This window comes from Manis pentadactyla, chromosome 3, assembly GCF_030020395.1.
Source record: "Manis pentadactyla isolate mManPen7 chromosome 3, mManPen7.hap1, whole genome shotgun sequence".
Taxonomy (NCBI): domain Eukaryota; kingdom Metazoa; phylum Chordata; class Mammalia; order Pholidota; family Manidae; genus Manis; species Manis pentadactyla.
In genome coordinates this window covers 111,143,097-111,164,771 of record NC_080021.1, presented here as the reverse complement: position 1 = coordinate 111,164,771, position 21,675 = coordinate 111,143,097, and positions in this window count along the sequence as shown.

Here is a 21,675-nt window from a genome sequence, read left to right as displayed (position 1 = left end):
GTCTATCTTTTTCTCTCTCTCAGCTCTCTCTGTCCTAGTAGACTCAAGGACTTGAATACTTGTGAGATTGTTTCCCATCAAACGATGTCAGGATCTTTCCCTGGCTATTCAACAATACCTTAAGACTTGGAGCCCATGGCCCCCTCCCCAGGATACGTTTCAGGCAGAGAGCAGTGATGAAGAGAGGCAGAGCCTAAGAGCCATAGAAACTGGGGGCAGCTGTCTTGCCCCCACACTTCTTGCTTGGCGCTTGCAAGCAGGTACTTGTGGATGTGACTCATGGTCTGTCTCCCAGCTTGGAAAGGGGTCCATGTTAATTCCTCATGACCCAAACTGTCCCCTTCCCCCCTCATAATCACAGAGCTGGTGGCTGGTTTGTCTGGTGCCTGTCCCCCCTTTCTTTGCCACCCCCCTTCCCTGTTCTGTTGAAACCTTTCTTCTTCCCACTTGAGAGCCCTCATCAACCTACACTTTGTTCCTCTACTCTTAGGAAAGGATTTGAAAAATAGAATCACCAGAATAATGTGGAAAGGCTCTGAGGCCCAGAGAGGTTCAGTGATGTCCATGACTTAGGTCACAAAGCAGGTTACCGTCAGTCCCGTTCCACCTCAGCCCTGTGCTGGTTCCACTGGCTGCTGAGAGCAGGTTGCAGCCTTGCTTCTGCCCACTCATAAACGATGTATTTATATTGATGTGCAATGTAGTCAGTCCTGGACCTGCTCTAAACCTGTCCGGATTATCTGGTGCTAATTTCCTGGCTTCCCCAGAATCCTGGAGGCCCTGCAGATAACACAGCACCTCTGATGTGCTGGGAAAGGAATCACTGGGGATAATTCCTGGAAATGAAAAAAAGAAAAAGAATTTAATAGTAATAGGAATTCTGGGCTTTTTTTCTGTTCTTTTCAAAGCTCTATGTGTTTTCTGGCTACATGTGCATTGTTGGGCCTTAAGTGAATTCCTAAAGATAAAGGATGCAAAATCAAATATGGCATCATGGAACTTCCTCAGGCTCCGAAAGTCACACTATATAGATTATGGATGATTTTTCCACTCAGAAGGTCACTCTGATCATGTGACATTTTATTCCATCCTGGAAACATTGAGCCTACATGAGGCTGATCTCTGGCACAGGCTAAAAGCCGCTCTTGAACCAGCCCCTGCCAACCTCGCCATCCTCCTCAGATACCCTTTACTCGGTCCATAATGAACTGTTCGTTTGTTCAGAGGCATTGGTGATCTCCTGCTTCCTTGTTTCACTCCGATTCTCCTTCCTACTAGTCTGACCTCTTTGATTTGGTTTTAAGATCATGTATTTATTCTAGCCTAAGATAGGTAGAAGGAATAATACTAATGCTAGAAAAGATGGAAATGAGCAGTTTGGAGGACCTCCAGACAAGTTTATCATCCACCCTCATCATTCGGCAAGCTCAAGGGTATCCTCCGTATTTCAACCCGTGTCTGAATGAGGCTCGGCCCTAAATCCACGGTTGCATGGCTGGTAAGAGAAGGGGTCAGAATTCCATGCCAGGTTTGGCTGGCTCCATTCCTCATATGTGTTGCATAGCGTCTTTCTGCCCCACCTTTGTCTCTACCCCTAATATATCTGATTTAATATGATTTTCATACAGACTAGCTTGTTTGCTCCTAAACTGCACAGGTATTTTTATTATTTAGAAATAATAAGATTCAGAAAGGCTACGTAACTCTCCTGGAGTGACACAGCTGGCACCACAGAGCCACGAGTGGACATAAGTGGAAGTCAGCACCGGGTGGGGATGTTGGCATGGTTTTTCAGGAGTTTCCATTGGCCACTCTCCACTCTGTCCAGAATGTTTCTAGTCGTGTTTCTACTCAGCCTAAACACAAAAGCTGGGACATGGCACATTTGAGAGTGACTTCTGTGAAACAGGGAAAATCCAAATGCCCAACATTCACCTCCTTCCTTCTTGCCTTTATATTTCCTGCTGTTGAACATTAATCTTTTGAGAGAGAAACACCAAAATGCTGATATAATTATCCAAAGAAGTGTTTTCTGTCATGCCAAGGTTTATTTGATGAATAGCAATGCTTCTGAGCTTTGTCCTTCAGTCTTGTTACTCTGAAGGGTGTTTGACCTTTAGTAATGTAAACACTGGAAGACATTATTACCAGGCTTTGTGGCCTCCAGAATGAGCAGTGAAATGAAAAAAAGAAAAAGAATTTAATAGTAATAGGAATTCTGGGCTTTTTTTCTGTTCTTTTCAAAGCTCTATGTGTTTTCTGGCTACATGTGCATTGTTGGGCCTTAAGTGAATTCCTAAAGTGAAGATATGGTTGTGTGTGGTACATCCATACAGTGGAATATTCAGCAGCCATAAAAAAGGATGAGAGTGCTTTTGATGTAGTGATGTGAAATGATCTCCAAGATGCATCATTAAGTGAAAGAATAAAAGCAGTAAGTATGCTCCCACTTGCATCTAACAAAAGAGGGCAGTATTTGTGAGTGCATTTGTCTGTACCAAGTGTCTCCAGTTGGATACACTAGAAACTGATGATGTCAGTTGTACTGAGAAAAGTCCTACATGGCCATTGTATAGAATTTTCCTTTGCAAACTCTTTTGGGTCTTTTGTTTTTTTTTTAATGTCAACATATATGAAGAAAAAAGTTTTTAATTAATGAACTTATTCTTTCAAAAGAAAAATTCTGGATTATTATCTTTTCACAGAAGCCCTAGAGGAACTCTTCAGAGAGACTGGATATTAGATTATGTTGTCTTTAAAACGCAGCCAGAACCCTCTGGCAGATGGGATCACTGAGGGCTGGTAGGGACGGCGCCTGAGGGAGCCCCTTCTGTGATTGTCTAAGGCCTCCGTGTGGTGCAGTAGAAATGGGATGGAGCTGGATGAAATGTTATTCCCTGCATGAAATCAATATCAAACATAATTCTAAGGGATTTGACAATGTAAGGGAAATTTTATATTACTGAATACTCATTAAAACCACCATACTGTCTACCTTGTCCACAGTCCCAAAGCTTAAAGATGACTACTGTTGTTAACAGGGTGAATTATATTCTTCCAGTTTTGTGTCTTGCATTTTTCACGTGATGGAATCTCATCATAATTTCCCCATATTCCTACTGACAGGCTGTAATGGTGGAGTGATAGCTCACTAAATGACTTTACCAATGTAGAATGTCATTTTCCCTTGAGCACCACTCACTCCTGGGAACTCCCTGTTCAGGTCATACTTTCTATCTCTCTTAGAGTACTTTTGCATTCTGTCTGTGGTCTGACTTTATTACTTGCTTGGCGGGCCATGATTTTGATTCCTTCAGAATTTTTCCTACCTACTATTGAATATGCCTTAGCTATCACTGATATCATTGGTCTGAATATTGCAGTGGCATTATCATTGTTACCTTAAAATCTGGTCCAGAGCAAAAACTTTTCCTCAGCTGTGTTAATGTGTCTTTGAAGAAGCTTAGGCCAGACCATGCCTGATTCAAGCAGACAAATGCCTACTACCAATCAAGAAACATAAGTTATTTTGGAAAGCTCCCTAAAAGTCTGGGGGTACAGTTTTCATGCATGTGAATTCCAAGAAATAGGTACCCTACATATGCCCTGCCATCTCAGGGCTTGCAACCACAAGACCCCTCTTGGAGTGGACATCACTGGAGGTTTGAGTCTATTTTTATCATGTGGCATGTACACCGCACTTGCCAGTGCAATCCCCAGACATCCACCCAGAGAGGCTGGGTGGCACAGTTCATGAGTGTGGGCTCTGGGGCCTGACTGCCTGGATTCCACTGGCTCTGCCCCAACCAGCTGTTTAGGCAAATTACCTAATCTATTTGTGCTTCCAAAAAGAAATGATAATGCTACTACTTCATTGGGTTATTGAGAGGATTAAGTGAGTTAACAAATATGAATACACATTGAAGTAGCTGCAGTAAGTTTTTTAGCAGGAGTGGGTATTCAGTAAGCACTGGAGGGTAAGTGCACATCATCAGTGAGGAGGGGAAGGCCTATTAATCAGGCAAGAGTCATTCTTCTTGGCTTTGCCCACCACTCCTACATTTATTGTGGGCAAATATTAACAAACAGACCACAAATTCTGAGCTTGCTTCATGTTGACACTGGAAGATGCAGTGTACCTCTATTTAGCTGTTCTCGCAACATTTGGAGTTAGGTTTGGGCCTGCTTATTGCCTTCATTGACATGGTATGGCCCCGAGGAGAAAAGCCTGTGAAAGGGGTAGAGCAAGAGCATGGAGCTCCCTCGGGCATCACACAGGCCCACCTCTCCTACTTCTCTGCAGCAGTGGCGCCTCTCTGAGATGCTGGCTAGCAGCATACCCGGGCCTTGAGTGCAGGAGTAGGGCTCTTCCCATCCTGCTCCCCTCTTCTCACTGGCCCATAGAGGAACCAGAGGTGCTTCCTCACCCTGAAGGAAAAATCAGTGGGCTTGTCGTGTCATACGATTACTCCATAAGCTGCTCATGCCTGTGTAATCAGTCCATGGTACTTATAGCCTCTTTTCTCTGCATAACAAAGGGACTGTTTCCTTACCCAGGGGTTTGATGTTTCTGTGAGAACTTATCATTGGACCTTTCATTTCTGTGGATCTCTGATTTCTGGATCCATATTTCTTAAATTAAGGCCTACAAGTTAATTATGACTTTTTTTTCAATGACCTTGTTTAGATGATAATCTTAAAAAACAGTGACAACAAAATAAGAGTATATTCCGTTCCATTTGGATGGCCACCCTATAACCTGGCCCTACCTTTGAGCTTGGAGTCTGAATCTGAGTTTACATTTGTGTTTAAGATTGTGGTGGTGCAAGACGGGCTATTTTAATTGCTTCAGGCCAGAGGAAATTCACAGATACTGTACCTGTGCCGAGAAAAGACCAATAACCACCAAACAAGCTGGACAAACAAAGCTACCGTGGTGGTTTGATTAGAGTGGGGAGGGGTGAGAACAGAATCACCACACAACACACAGTGGGACCAACATTGTGTCAACTTTGTTAAGTGACAAATGTCACTACAACACAGTTTTGTCACCTATCATGTTAAATTAAGGTTCATTTGAATTTTATTGATTTATAGATTTTAAAACTTTTTAAATGAGTTTGGTTTTGTAGTTATATAAAAACAAGGCACACGGTTTATACCAACTTCATATTTGCAAATACTTAAGCAATTTCATATTAATAATAATTTAAGCTGACATTGAGGGCCCATAAAAACTTTTGTCAGTTGTTTTGTTTTTCCTATGTAAAGGGTGGAGGCTTTATGGGTAAGTACATATATGCATACATGTGCATATAAATATGTGAATACACCTATAAGCACGTACATATATTAAACATCATGTTTCAGAAACACTGTTCTGGATGATCATCAAATACATGTTTGGGTTCAGGTGAAGAGCTTAGAAGGCAGAGAGGAAAGTGGACAGGAAAGTAAAGTAAAAAGGACATGAAATAAAATGAGAGAGAAAGGAGAGGCTTTGCAAGTTTGAAAGAGGAAGAGTTTGAAATATGAAAGAGTGGAGAATGGAAAAAACATGGATATTTGACTCATTGATCTGAACTCAGATTCAAATATCTGTTCTCCTCCTTGCAGCTGTTTGTTCTAGCTTCCTCAGAACTTGTTGCTCTGTCTTCCTGAAACCAGGCTTCTAACCCCAAGTCCAAAATGGCTGCTTTAGTTCCCACCATCATGTCTTCATCCCAGCAGCAAGAAGGAAAAAGGAAAGACACACTCTTTTCCTTTGAAGAATATGATCTGGCAGTTACACACACCCTTGCTGTTCACATTCAGTTGGTCTGAGCCATGGCAACATCCTGCTACTAAGGAAAGCTGACAAATTTGGTCTTAAGCTGGGTGGCCATGTTCCTGGTTAAAACTAGGATGTTATCAAATAAGGAGTGAAAAATATTGTGTGTGGGGGAGGGGAGGATTAGCTGTGCCTGACACACCTTATCATTACCGTTTTTAGTATGCACTCAAAATGTGAATTTATGTATATTTATGCATTTTTAGATTGCATAAAATAAGACTGTATTAATACATTACATGCACTTTGAAATATGCACAAAGAGAAATGTTAGGAAGATGAGTAAAAATACAATAGAAGTTCTAAAATTTTTCCTGTAGACAGTGGGACATCTTATTCACTTTGGAAACTTTGGTCAAACAATCAATTACCCTTTCTAAACCTGAATTGTCCTGTTTTTTTTTTCATTGTTATCTACAATATTACAAGCAATGTGGAAAACAGAAAATGCAAACACACCCTGTTATAAGCCTTAATTTATCCCTCAAGACACGTGTTGAGCATCAGTTATGTTCTGTCACTGTGTTCAACGTTGGGGATACAGAAATGAGTGAGATGCAGTCTCCCGAGCTTACCACAGTTTGTGGGTAGTAAGAGAGGGGAGTGCTTATTATAATACTGTGTAGTAGGGGCTGTTGTTGAGCATTAGGGGCTCAACCAGCAAGGGAGTAAGGACAAAGGGAGGTAGCTTCATAAAGGGACCTACATTCAGCTAGGTGAGTCTTAAATGATTCTGACCACCTGGGGAGGGGAAGAAGTGTGTTCTGAGAGGCTGGATATATTTACAATGCCCAAGGCATGCAATAAATGGCCCAGGGGTTTCCCAGGTTTAGGAGAGAAATGCCGGCAAATCCATGCATTGTTAAAGGCTCCATCTCAAGCAAGCCCAGGGTCCATGCATTTTGATTTGCATTTTTGTATCTCTTTTTTTTGTTAGTCCTACCTCCACTCCCCATCCCCATCTCAGGCATGGAACGGCCCCATGACAACCACATATATGCCCCACCACGGCCTGTGTCCTTAAAGAATGCCCAGTGCTCTGAACTACCCTTTTGCCCTCTCTAAACGCGATTACTTCAGGGCCATTGATCTCAGCTAGAGGCCATAAAGGAAAACATCTGCTGCGCTAAGGTGTGAGGACACATAGCAACCGAATCACCATCTCTCTGGGATTTTATTAGTTCCCTTGAAAGGTAATACCATAAATCACAGAGATGAAACTTTAAAACATGGCCTTATTGCAGTCATTTGGAAGCATCTGGGGGGTAGCTGAAGATTTCCTCAAGCCCCTTGGATCCCACCTTGTTTTTAGCCTTTGCCAGCCTGGGAAACCTATTTCCCTATAATTACCTCATGGTAGAAGATATGTTTTCTTATGTTCTCCTGGTCCTTGTAGCTTTTTTTCTTTTCTTTTTTTTCAGGTGCTTGGAACCTACCAGTCCTTTGTAAATATCCAAGATGGCTAGGAAAATGTGCGGACTCTTAAGAGTGATAAGGGATGCTCTAGGTGGAAGCAAAGCTATAAATGTGTCCTCCACTTTATGAAATTTCCCTGCCCTGATTGAAAATGATATGAGGGCTCTCTATTGCCATTGGTCTTCGAGGTCCCCAGTAACATAGGGAGCATTTCCCCCTTCAGCTGGGCAGGATTGAGCAAAGAAGAGGGGAAGGTGCAGAAGGACCACATTATGCTTTCTGGCTGCTTTATAATGAGTGTTAACTTGAAAAGCTTCTGTGGTAAAGGGGCTTCTGTGCCATGGGAGCTGGAAGGATGAGCCACAGATCTCTGTGTCTTCGTCCAGGCAGATGGGAAACTTGTATTTTCTATCCTCTTTGAGGAGAGAGGTGGCCATATAACTTGTTTGGAGTAATAAAAGATGAACAGAAATGACATCACTTCTGGGAGGCAGCTTTCAGAGCCAGTGTACTATATGATTCCTTTGCTTCTGGTTCTCTAAGGACTCTGGACACACACCTGGAGGTGGAATATCTGTCAGCCCAGGAATACGATAAGCAGGGTCCCCCTGCAAGCCTCATAGGACAGGGAACCTGGACTAGAGATAAACCACTGCTGTGTTATGCTGGTGAGATTTAGGGGTGGCTACTGCAGCATAGCCTGGCTCACCGAACACACCTGTGTTACTGCACTTGGTATTCTTCACCTCGTGTCATTGGGTAAATACTCAGGAAATTTATGAATTACAGATTGTGAAAATCTTTTAGTGTCAGGTAATTGAAACCAACCTGAACTAACTTAAACATTAAAAGGAGGCTATGGCGTGGGGTCTAGGGCATGTCCTAGAATCCAAGAGCAGAAATGTAGCTATGCCCCCAGGAAGGCAGTAGTACCAGGTGTCTCAGAGACTGAAAATTCCCTGAATATCCATTCTGCACTTCTTCCTTTAGTAATGGAACCCCACAATTTTAACTGGGCACATGGCCACCCAAAATAAAAACTACATTTCCTGGTCATCCTTGCAGCTCAGTGAGGCTATGAAACTAACTTTTAACTAATGGCATGTGAGCAGAAATGATGCTTACTTTTGGGGCTCAGTCTTTGAAGAGAAGGACATGTCCTATATTGCAATCTGCCCTCTTCCTACCGGCTGGAATGTCAATACAATGGCAGGAGTTGGAGCAGCCATTTTGAACCATAAGTTACAAGCTACGTGTTGAGGATGGATGAGTAACCAGATAGAAGAAGTCTGAGTCTCCCACATCATTTAGACCCCACATCAGGCCTAGAATACCTATCAGTTTTGTTTTTGTGTGAGAGAAATCTTCTATCTCATTTCAACCACTATATATTTTTTAACTCTTTTATAGACCAGCCTAACATGTGAGCATGATCAGGAAAAATGCCTGGACACTCTTCATCTTTCCTGTGTGCCTTTCTGTTCCCCTCTACACCTCTGCTTCATTCTTTTTTCTATCAACCAGTTTTCTCTGTTTTCCAGTCTTTTTATAGAAAACATGGCTGACTCAGAGAAGTTCCATGTGCATTTATGCAACAAACATTTATTGAGCACCTATTATGTGCTGGAAACTGTGATCAGCACTAGTGATAGAACAATAAATAAAACATCTTTTTTCATGGAAGTTACACCTAGGGGGAAGAGAGAGTGGAGGTTGAAATAAATGAGAAACAGAGACAAAGAATGATTATCATGGCATTTGAAGAAATAAAAGAAGTTTATTAAGGATGAAGGAAAGAGAGATGATGAGAATGGAAATGTAGGCAGGGTCTAGAGCAAGGAAGACCATAGAAACTGGGTAAAGGAATATGGCATAGTGTAGACCAGTCATTTCCAGAGCAGGTAAGATCCATTGGGATATGGAAAGCAAATAGAATTGTTGTCTATATTTTTATCTCATTCTTTTAAATTTGTGTCTTATTCTTTATAATGTATATAAGGATTTGAACCGTAGCACTACAGTAACACGTTTATAATTTATATATAATTCATCAGGGAATGGAGAGACATTGAAGGATGTTAAGCAGGGGGTAACATGATCAAGTTTACCATTTAGAATGAATACTTAGGCTGCAGAGTTGGAGATGGGTGGGAGCAAAAGAAAATCCCAGGAAGGGAGACCAGTCAGAAGACTGCAGAAGGAAAACAGCTGAGAGACTACGAAGGCCTGAACTGGATGGTGACTGGGCAGATTGGAGAGAGATTTTGGAAAGAGAATTTTAGGAGTTCGTGACTTTAAGCCTTGAGGAAGGGAGAGAAACAAGAAATGATACCCAGGATTCTGCTCTTGGTATCAGGATGAATGCTGGGTCTGTTTACTGCAATTTTAGGCAAGATGAAGTCTGGAAATTGTCCTTAAAGTTGGGGACATGGAAGTTACTGCTGAAAATGACTAAAGGGAGTTTAGATGTGATGGTGTGGGCCAGAAGGCAGTGTGCTGAGGACTGAATAAAGTGAGGAATCAGACACCTCTCACTTGCGCACCTTAAAATAAATTTAATTGAGAATTTGATGGTGGAGAGCAGGGGTGCTTCTTCCTTTGGCTAGTAGATGGGAAAGACTTTCTCTACCTTGTAAGGCATCAGTTCTCTTCTCTTTGTTCTCCTTTCAAACTGTGCACACACACACACACACATCTTCTTCTTCAACCTTTTTACTATTCTTAGTCCAATTTCTGTTACTTTAAGAATATCACCTAGTTTCACTCAGCCAATAGCTCATTCTAATAACAGGTGACACATATGACAGTAATGATGGTGGTGCACCTGCGAGAAGGAAAGGAAGTTTCCAGACCATATGCGATAAGGCAATAAGGCTGACTACCTCTAAAATCTTTGAGAGTACCCAGAATTTCCCTTCAGAAGCCCCTAAAATTTATGCCTACCTCATCCTCTTTTCAAATTGGCCTTGAAAATCATGAAACACCACTTGTTGGTTTTATTATTGTCTTATTTACTATCATGGCAGCGTTTGGGGTACTATTTTTCTTTCTCAGTGTTTTGGCAGGGGAAGGCTTTTGAGGGCACTCCTAGGAAGTAAATGCCCTCAACAGCCTCCGTAAGGGAAATGGCACTTTGAAGTACTATTTTATAGAAGCAAACTCGAAGGGTTCAAGTTCTTGGCTTGCCAGGCCTTTAAGGGTGCAGAGGGGCCCACAGGGGTTACCTACTGAGGGTATGTGCCCTCCTGGTTTCTTCTGGGCAGAGAGTGACTGGCGCTGGGAGAGGCCAGTGAGGAGAGGGCCACTGCTTTAACCAAGAACATTTGTTAAAGGGCACGGAGGCTCAGGTCCCCATTTGCACAGGAAGACAGACAAGAAGAAGTTGGACCTACATGGGAAGGAAGTTCAAGTTAAATCTGGGTAGACCCCTAGGGGCCCAAGCAGCCCAACATAGGTTCAAATGCTCCTTCCCCTTTCTACTGGGAAATTGTAGCCTCCTGTGACCTCTCTCTGCCCTCAGCCTTGAAACTGGGTCGGTGCTGGGCCCAAGCCCAGAGCCTCCCGCAACTCCCCTCTCCAGCAAATGAAGCCCATAAATAAAGTACTGTAGGCCCTTGCCTCCCGCTGCTTTTTGTACCACCCCCTAGGACCGGGCCTGCTCCCCAGGCTGGCTGCTGTAGCTGCAGAGGAGGAGAAAGAGCGAAACTCGGCGAGTGGCTGGCGCGCCAGGCGCCCTTCCCCTGTGCCCTCCCCGGCGGCCCTGCCCCTCCCGGGGCGTTTGTATAGATGACACCTGCAGCACGGGCGGCCGCCGGGGCTTCCCGACACAAGGCGCTGGTACCTGAGCCCTTGACTGGTAATGCACCGTAAACTGCTCCTTTCAGGCCTTTTCAGAGCGGGAGCACGAAGGTCACCGTGTCTACAAACCCCTCTGTGTCCGCACGTCTCGGGGGCCCCGGGCGCCCAGGACTGCAGCCGCAGAGCAGGCCGGTGCGTGGGAATCCCAACACTTGTGCTCCTGCTCCGCCCGCCGGGCGGGCGGGGGAGCGAGACCACCGGCCCTCCCCCCGCCGGGCCTTCCGCCCGCCCCGCGCTCGCTCACAGAGCGCAGCGAGTGGAACGAATGGGTGCCTGCGTCCTCAGATGCTCGCGGAAATCAAATGACAAGGCAGGAGGGGCCCCGCGCCGGGCGCGCGGCCGCCGCCCACTCCGTCCGAAAGGTACTGCTCGGGCGCCGCGCCTGGGGCCCCCGTCTCCCAGCCGGCGAGCGCGGCTTGCAGCGGAAGGCCAGGCTCCCGGGGGCGCGTTCCTGGCTGGGCGAGCACAGCCTTCAGAGGGCCTGTGGCTTTGGAGTCTGGGTTGGGGGTGTTGTACCTGTGGCGTAGGTGACCCAGGCCGGCCCTGTCAGAAGATGTGCGTGTCTGGGGCCAGCGCGGGCTCCGTTCCCCACTGGCCGCCGCGGCTTGGCAGCCATGCGCCACCTACCAGGCCCAGCTTTGCGCCCCGAGCCTAGCCCACGCGGCGCTTAGACGCGGAGGCAGATTAAGGGAAAAGTGTCTCCCGGAAACATTGTCCCAGTGTTTCACCGAAAGGAGGGAGGAGGAGAATGACACGTAATGGGGAGAAACACCCACACTCTAGATGGTACGGCCACCGTCTTTTGCCAACCAAGCTGCCACCTCCCCAGCTGGCCTGGCTCCGGGGACAGAAAGGCGGGAAAGAGGCTCAGGGCGAGAGCTGGCCGCACCCGGAGACAGCGGGCGCCGCTGGCCGAGGCCACCCAAGCCCGGTTGAAAAGCCGGCAGTAGAGCAGGGGGACGACGGCGGCGCTGGTGCCCTTGGCGCCGCGCGCCCCCTTCCGGGGCCTCAGGGAACCGGGATTACCTGGGGAGCTGGGCTCTGCCGAGCTGGCTCTCCGAGGCTCCAGAACTAATTAAACGCCTCTTTCGGCGGAGGGGCGCCTTGCGTCGGACGGGGTGGGGGCGTGCGGGGCCTGCATGTGGGGACGGAAATAATCAGCCCCATTCTTCCTTGCTCTTCTATAAAACCCGCGGCGCAGCGAGATGTGAACAGCGGCCGCCTGAATGGCGGTTTCAAAAGGCGACACCTGCAAGCGCGGCCGGTTGTGAATTGAATGGAGTCAAACGCAGCGCCCGCCCGTACCTGAGCCGCGAGCTATTAGTGTCAGACGCGTCCGGACGCCCGGGCGGGGAAGCGCGCTGCCCGGCGGCCCGCGCTGAATGCTGCAAGCTGCGGCGCGGCCGCTCCATGGGAATGTCGCCACTTGTGCTGCTCGCGGTCGGGAGGGGGTGCGCTGCCCTTTCAGAGACAGACACAATTAGGCAAAATGCTCAATGAACATTATAAATGATGTGCGATCGCTCTGCAGATTGCCTGGCAAATCAAATTATATGGTCGCTTGCGGGCTGTTTCCATGTGCTTTTAAAACTTAAACAGGTATTCGCAGATTTAAAAAAGAAGCCGACTCAGGGATTCCGGAAAATACAACTGAAAGACTCAGTGTTGAATATTCACACGAGTCCCCTTTGTTAGAGATTGACTTCACAATGGGCTTTTGGGGAAGGGGTGCGTTTGGACGAGACACATTTTTTACTGTCTTACATACTGCAGAGGAAGGCACCAGAAGTTTGCATTTATTACAACTCACAATTACAGTGGGACCCTCGTTTTTCTTTTAACACTAAAATTCTTCTCATAATGAATGACTTGAAAGCCACTGTGATTCTAATCAGATGGAAGAAACATTCTAATCAGATGGAAGCTGGCCGGGTGCGCTTGGGGGGGCGGGTGTAGAGAGACCCACGCTTCTCCCTGGCACTGACTGCTGACCCGGGAGGGAGCTGGCTGGAGGAAGCCGGTGCTCCGCGCTCCGCACAGCCCGGGCTCAGGGCCTCGGGCGCGACCCCGCGGCTCCCCGGCTGCCCACCCGCGTCCCCGCTGCGCTCCTGGACAAGCAACGCGCCGAGCGAGCGACAGCAAGCAGTGCCTGGCTCAGTGCGCCCAGGGCTGCTCCCGCAGCCGCACCGGCTCGGGCATCCGGGGCGCCCTTCCTCCGCCCCAGTTTGGCCTTGCGCTCTTCGGCTGGCGACTCTCGGAAGAGAAGGGGCAGCTGGAGGCGCCCAGATTGCGCGGACCCCCGCCGAGGCCAGGAGTCGTGCCGCAGGCAAGGGGCTGTCACTGAGGAAGAGCGGAGTCGCTTCTGGTTTCTCAAAAAGGAAGCAAGGAAGCGGCAGCCATCCGCTGCTTCCCGTCGCTGCCGACCCTCCATCTCAATTTTCGATTTTCTACTCTTTTGGTTTTCAGATAATTGGGCCGGGCGGGGGAGGGGTACAGATTTGTGGATCCTGGAGACAGTTGGCAAACAGAAGTATCTTGCTGAGGAAAGAACAGTAAAAAGACTGGAAATCTGGTTTTTGGTTCGTCTTTGTCACTGATTCACTGTTATCTTGGGCGAGTAGCTTAACTTCTCAATTTCCTCATTCATGAAATGGGAATATTCTCAATGTCCGATCGTCTTCCTCACGGGGTTTTTATTACTTTAGTTAGGAATGGCAATCGTTTTGGTAGATTGTTATTGTTTGTTGTAAGCCTTACTGTCGAGTTTAAACACAAATTCCAGGAATAAAAAGCTCTTAGAAGGACTAATCCCAGAAAACCGGAGTCCTCAGCACGTGCTCCTCGCCCACCTCCCTCCTAGTCCTGGCACAGGTGTCACTCCTCCGCAGGAGACTCTTCCTGACTGCGTCCCCGGGGGCAGAGGTGCTGGGAGCTACCGGAGCAGAACTGGACACACAGCCCTCTGGCGGCGTGTGGGCGTGTGCGCGTGCCTGTGCTCAGAAGCGGGCAAACATCGTTTTCATGTCTTGTCAAGAACTTTCCCTGCTGGACCACTCCTTGACGACCAATTTAGGCAGTGCGTTTTAAGAACTGGGAAGGCGCGTTTCATTTACAAAAAAACATTTCTTATTGCAGTTCTGGGTGTGAGAGTTCCTCCTCTGAGGAGGGCTGGGGAGCCCAGGTGCGCTGGCCTTGGTGCTGAAGGTAAAAGTCACTTGTCTGGAGGCAACCTGTCCCTAATCAATGGCCGTTGGGGGCTTCTAAAAGTGCAATCATACCCTCTTAATACCTTCCGCCCAGAGTGTGTGCTTTCGTGTGTGTGTGTGTGTGTGTGTGTGTGTGAAATAGTAATCACATGTGAAAGCCACTAGCCCAGTGCCTTGAACATAAAAATTTTAGTCAACTGAATGCTAGTTAATGAAATTGAATGCTAGTTAGTTTAGTTAATTAAATTTAGGTACCTTTCTTTCCATCTCCTCCATAACTTATTAAACTCAGTGTGGGAACATTTTACTAATATGCTAATGTCATAAAGGTACTGAATTCTTTCTAGCTTTCATTCCACCATTTGATTTAAACATTATTGTGAGAAAGTTCTGAGAGCAAAATTTTCAAAGCCAAGAGCTGGGTCATCCAACACTCTACTCTCTGAAGGTATTTAAGTTCTGTATTATCTCTGGATCCAGAATTGGATGATTCCATCTCAGGAAAAGAGATGAGGCTGGGACAGAGTGCTCTTGGAAAGGTTCATCTGGCCTTAATTAATGAACTGTTCTGAGGTTGCTGAGGAAACCCAGCGGGTACAGGGTTAAACAAGTGCATGCCATTTGTGGGAACATTTTCCCTTGGCCTGAAACATGGTTGAAAGACCAAGGATCAATATTTCTGTTCATTTTTCTGTCACAATATTATATTTAACTATTAAAAATCCATTTCTTCCACCTGCTCATTCAAAATAGATATCAGGTAACATTTACAAATACATAATTTTAACAAGATAAGAAAGTAAATAAAGGAAAAATAAGATGTAACTGGTACTAAATATTATGCACTTGGTAGAGGTGGTCTAAAGTTTTGGCTCCAAACCTCTCAGAAGACAGTCTGCAAAGAAGAAATACAATAAATGCCATGAATCACACAGTGTGTTAGATGGTTTCTCACAGAAAAACAACTATTCATGGTACTGACACCTGAGTCAAATTTCCATGTGTCCCATTAAAGAATCTCTTAAACAGTGACCTCAACAATGTCGCTAAGGCAAATAGATTTGAGTTGTGAGGACTGGTTCCTATTTCTGTCACTAATAACAGCCTTACAATATCCCATCTGAGTAAAATAAAACCACTGAGAAAAAAACCTGGCAAATGGCCAGGCTTAACAGTCACTCTCAATGGGATGCTGGAATCTGAGTGTTGAGGGCAAACCATCCTGGAAGTCTTTACACTACAGTCATGCAGTTCTGAAAGATGTGCAAAAATATCCTGAGTACCCAGCCTGATATCTAAAGTGAGATGAATGACAGGGCTGCCCTTGGAAAAGAGGTGTTATTCTTTGTGCTGGTACCATCAAAGCCATCTCTGGACCAGTGCTTCACCTTTAGTGCCCATGAAAATCATCTATTTAAACTTCACATTTCTGGACTACAGAGATTCTGATTCAGTGGGTCTGGGTAGCATCAGATATATAACCCACTATGTATCCTCTGTATCAACATGGAATGCTCTGCATTGACTTTTTCTCCTCTTCTTATCTCCCAGATGGATACAGAGGAACCAGTGGAGTATTCTGAGGCCTTGGATAATAGAGTGACATTAGGTAGAGAAAACCTGTACCCCTGGATGGGAAGATCACCCTTTAAAGCATGCTAGTGCATGCTGAACTATGGAATGAGAGTTCCATAGTTGCTGGTAAGCTGGGGTTTGGGGACAGTTTATTACAGCACCTAGCTTTATTTACTCTACTACAGCAGGTGATTCTAAAATGGTCCAGTGATCACATTTAGAGAAACACTACCCTAGACAAAACTATAAAGAAGCAAGTGATTCAGCCTTCTGGTGACAATTCTTTAGCTTATATGAATGACTCAGATGGGCAGACTGCCAGCTCTGGTGGTAGTCTAGGGTGCGAGATTTGGAGTAAGTGTCTTCTCTAGTATATCCTGTAAATGTTGCCATCTCATAAAGTACACTTTAAAATTATGGTTTCTGTGGTATGATTGTGTTTCCTGAATATTTCCCTCCTTTTTCTCTTTATTCCTTGATCCTGTCACCACTGGGGGAGAAAAAGATGAATCTCAGGAAATAAGGATGGAGGAGCACTCTTGTCAGTAGACAGCCTGCTATGTGGCAGGTACTATCCTTAATATTTTTATGCATTATCTCATTTATGCTCATGTATATTCCTTCAAGTAGGCATTTTGAAGGAATTTTATTTTCTCATTGTATAACGAAGATGCTAAAACCTTGTTGGAATTGTTGCTCTAAGAGTTAAGAGACTTATTGGTGATCTAATGCTTGGCTCCTTTAAGGGATCTTCCTGGGTCACTCAAGTGCACCTGAGCTGTGCATCTCAGTGAGAAGATAGAGAAAGGGACATGAACTCAATTTAGTGATATTATTAGACTGGAGCAGTAGCTTGGGGAGAGCAACAGACAGGCTGACTGAGTTCTTGAAGGAGCTATCATAAATGGACCTAAGATGAGCCTGCTTGAACTTGTTCAGTTCCTTGAACTGTGACCTGGAAAAGGGACATGTTTTGTGTAAAGAGCCTCAGAAAGGTACTATTTTTGACTCTAGAAACTCCATTTCTAGGAACCAATTCTGAAGAAACAATTTGAGATATGCAAAAGGCTGTACACAAAAAGTTCTGCCATGACACTATAGAACAACCTAAATACTGTTCAAGTTGTTATGTCATTTAATGATGCACCATTAAGCGAAATATGTGGTCATTAGAATAATCATGCAGAGGGTTTGTAATTACCTTGAAAATGTTTACAGGGTAAGGTTAATTGGAAAACATTAATATACAAACTTGAATAAATATGGTCATCTACTAGGAAAAATAGAAACATCAAAAACTAGTCATGGAAAAATGATAGGAAAGAAATATACTAAAATGTTAACAGTGTTCAAATAACTAGAGGTTATTTTTCCTCCCACTTTTCTGATTTTTTTTCTTTTTCTTTTTTTAATCAAATGTACATCACAGTGGCTCACAAGTCCCCCTCCATCCTCCTGCCCCCCCATATCCCTCTCCCTTAGTAACCACTAGTCCCTTCTCAGTGTCTGTGACTCTAATGCTGTTTGGTTCCTTCTGTTTTGCTTTGTTTTTATATTCCACAAATGAGGGAAAACATATGGTATTTGTCTTTCTCCACCTGGCTTATTTCACTGAGCATAATATCCTCTAGATTCATCCATGTTGTTGGAAATGGCAGGATTTCTTTTCTTTTTATGGCTGAATAATATTCCATTGTGTATATGTACCACATCTTTTTTATCCAGCCATCTATTGATGGACACTTACGTTGCTTCCATATCTTAGCTACTGCAAACAGTGTGATGATAAACATAAGGGAGCATATATCTTTTTGAATCAGGGATTTTGTTTCCTTCAGGTAAATTCCTAAGAGTGAAATTACTAAGTCAAATGGTATTTCTATTTTTAGTTTTTTGAGGAACCTCCATACTGCTTTCCAGAGCAGTTGCACCAATTGCCGTTCCCACCAACAGTGTAGAAGAAGGGTTCCTATTTCTCCACACCCTTGCCAGTATTTTTTATTTCTTGTCTTTTGGATAGTGGCTGTTCTAACTGGCATGAGGAGATACCTCATTGTGTTTTTAATTTGCATTTCCCTGATGATTAACAATGTGGAGCATCTTTTCATGTGCCTGTTGGCTGTTTATATTTCTTCTTTAGAGAAGGTTCATGTTCTTCACCCATTTTGTGATCAGTTTATTTGTTTTTGGTTGTTGAGATGTATGAGTTCTTTATATATTTTAGAAGTTAACCCCTTATTAGATGAGTCATTTACAAATATATTCTCCCATATTGTAGGATGCCTTTTTTGTTCTGCTGATGGTGTACTTTGCTGTACAGAAGCTTTTTAGTTTGTTGTATTCCCACTTGTTCATTTTTTATTTTGTCTCCCTGGCCTGAGGAGATGTGTTCAGAAAAAAGTTGCTCATGTCTATATTTAAGGCCCCGCATAAGCAGCCTCTGCATCCCAGTGATTCATATTTCTCCCACATTCAGAACACACCTCTCCCTAAATCCCAAGAGTTTCATCCCATTACATTATCAGTTCTACATCCAGAATCTCATCACTTGAATCACGAAGTCATAAGTTGGCCTGCCACAAACACAAAGTGGAACAAGGAAATTTTGGGGTGATCAAAGCTGTTTTGTATCTTGATTGTGACAGTGATTACACAGCATTATTTGTGTAGTAAAACTCATACAGCTGAATACCAAAAGGGATAGATTTCGCTTTATGTAGGCAATACCTTAATAAAAAATTTAAAAACTCAAGAAACTCAAGAGGATAACATACATGCAAATAAACATACTACATTAAAATTGGCCAAATAAATTGAATGATTTGTTGATGTATTAATAAAATATTTTTATACAAATCTAAACTTTTTCTCTGGAAAGCATCTAATTGTTCTTAATTACATCATTAAAAAGCCATGATAATTTACCATATGTTTGTGTAATCAATACTTTTATAGGGAAAGAAATTTATTATGGACTATAAGTTACATTAGTTCTTTTTTTTTTTTCGGTATCATTTATCTACAATTAGATGAGCAACATTATGGTTACTAGACTCCCCCCACCATCAAGTCCCCACCACCACTTTTCTGATTTTTAAAAAATGTTTTCTTGTGCTCATGAATATGTTCTACAATGGAAAAATCATAAAATAAGAAAATTTCAAATATAAGAAAAGAGAAATAGTTTAGAATGACAATTTCAAATTTTCTTTTTGAAAGTGTGAAATTTAGCACACAGATAGGAAAATGTATCAAATACACAACTACAGGATTTGCCACAAGACAAGCACCACAAACATAGAGAAATAGAACATGGCCAGCGCCCCAGATGCCCCTCTCAGGTCCCGTCCTAATCATCATCCCCGTCTTGGCCCCCAGGAGGAATGACTATTAAACTTGTGTTGTAACTATTTCCTTCCTTTTCTTTAGAATCTTAAGTCTGGATCCTTAAACACTATGATTTCATCTGCTTTTGAACATCACGTACATGGAATCACAGAGCATTCCTTTGTATCTTTCCTTCATTCAGTGCTAGAAGTGTGAGACACATCCCCGTTGTTGCGTGTAGTCACATTCATTCACTGCTGTACAGGGTTTCATTGCATGATCACATCACTTTTTAGGTAGCATGAGCAAAGTTCTGGACCTAAATGGGTCACACAAATGAAGTATTTTTCAGCAGTTCTCAAACTGAGGCCTTTAGGAAGCGATAGAGGTAGCAATAGGACTTCTCCAAGTACTTTAAATATTGAATAAAGACTTCAGAGAAAACAAGCATTTGCTGAGGATCAGACTGGGCAGATTTCTAAAACTTCCTAGCTTTTGTTTTTTTTTCTTTTTTCTGGCTTTCTTTGGCCTAGAAAATCTATGAATACTTGTGAGAGCTTTGGTTATTTTGTGCTAATTACAAGCTTTAGTTAGAAGTCATGTGTATCTTTGTTGAATAAAAATAGAAAAATTAGCTAAAAATTAACACATGCATAATCTCTGAGACCTTGGGGCCCATGGGGCTGTGGTGATGAAGAGGTTGAAAGCACTAAAGGGCTTATCAGGCAGAACAAGGGGGCCCTTGGCAACCCCTGAACACTGAACATGCCCACAACTGCCGGCTCCAGTAACTCCTTCCTGGCCGTTCTGTCCTGCCTGGGGCAGGCAGGCTCTCAATGAAGCTCCAATGTAGGATGATGATTTTTACCCATATTTGTAGTGCACAGGGGCTTAGCATTTGACTAGCTTGTCACACCAGCATAGAAGAAAAATCATGGAGCACATGGCATGCACTTACTCTGTAAGAAATACATATTGGGAGGCAGAATAGATGTCACCAGATGATGAGCATAAAGACCCTGTATTCACATTCTGTGGCTGCTGTAGCAAATTACCACAAATATGGTGGCTCAAAACAATACAAATTTATTGTTTGTGTAGGCTGTAGGTTGAAAGTCTGACTTAGGTCCCACTGGACTCAGCAGGGCTGTGCTTCCTTCTGGAGGCTACAAGAGAATCCAGGAGAATCCATTTCCCTGCCTTTTCCTGCTTCTGGAGGCTGCTCACATTTCCTAGCTTGTTGCCTTCCTTTTTCCCTCTTCAAAGTGAGCGATATTGCATCTCTCTGACCATTTTTCTGCAGTCCCATCTCCTTCTGCCCGCTCTGCCTCCCGCTTCCACCTTAAGAACTCTGTGATGGCTTAGGGCCCACCAGTATCATCCAGGATAATCTATCTGAAGATCAGCAGATGAACAACTCTAATTCCAGCCTTCTCTTTTGCTCTGGAACCTGGCACAGTCATATGTCCTGGGGAGGCAGACTGCATAGGAAGTTAAGTATGCTGAATTGAATGAATTTCAGTCCCCTGTAAATGATGGGACTGTGCACTGCAGTCCTACAAGTGACATCCTTGGGTTTACTGAAATATCTGTCAATTTTCTGGGTGATTGAGATTACCCCTTGATTTGTTGCTGAGACACTGATACATTGAGTAGTGGGATGGTTGAACCCTTCTTCCCTTGCATCTCAGGAGAAAACAGTGTCAGAATGTTGCCCAGAGCAGTGAAGGGACTAGATATATAGGTGGAAAATTAATAACTATAAAAATACTAGAAACCAACAGAGTCTTACCAGGTAACACTGAAGCTTGATATGCCAGATACCAGGGGTAAGCACTTTATATACATTGCCTTAATCTTTGCAAAAGTAGATATGATCTATTATTACACCTGTTTAGAAATAAGCAAAAGAGACACATAGCCCGTGTTCTTGGCCATCACAATCCAGCAGTCGTGACTGGGCAGGAGGAGCCAGGAAGAAGAACTGGGACATCTGGGCTTTTTATTATGAATGCCTGTCATTCTGAAGGAGGGTGCATTTCAGTTATGCATTCTCTGTTTTTGCTAAGCAACTCCTGGGTGCATTTGGCTGTCTCTACCTTCTCCCTGCCAGCCTGGCAAATGGAAGCAAGAAGTTGTTATATTTCTAATTGAGCAGATTTAAAATGCCTATTCCCAGGAGTGGATAGCAGACTTGCCCTCAGTGTCACCGGCCCCTTTGAGGCCAAAGCGATGCTAAGAGGGGCGGGGGTTAGGGGTGGCCAAGGGATTTAGGTCTACTTTGTCCCCAAACTCTCGTTTGGGTGGGGCTGCATCTGTTGTAGGGGATGGCTGTCCTGTAAGAGGCCTGTGGCATGGCTGTTTCTGCTCCCTGGCTTCACTGGGCATGGGACCAGCCTTTCTTGGATGAGGAGGAGCATCCTGTCCTCTTTATGGAGGAGGCCAGTCAGAGCTCTTGAGACT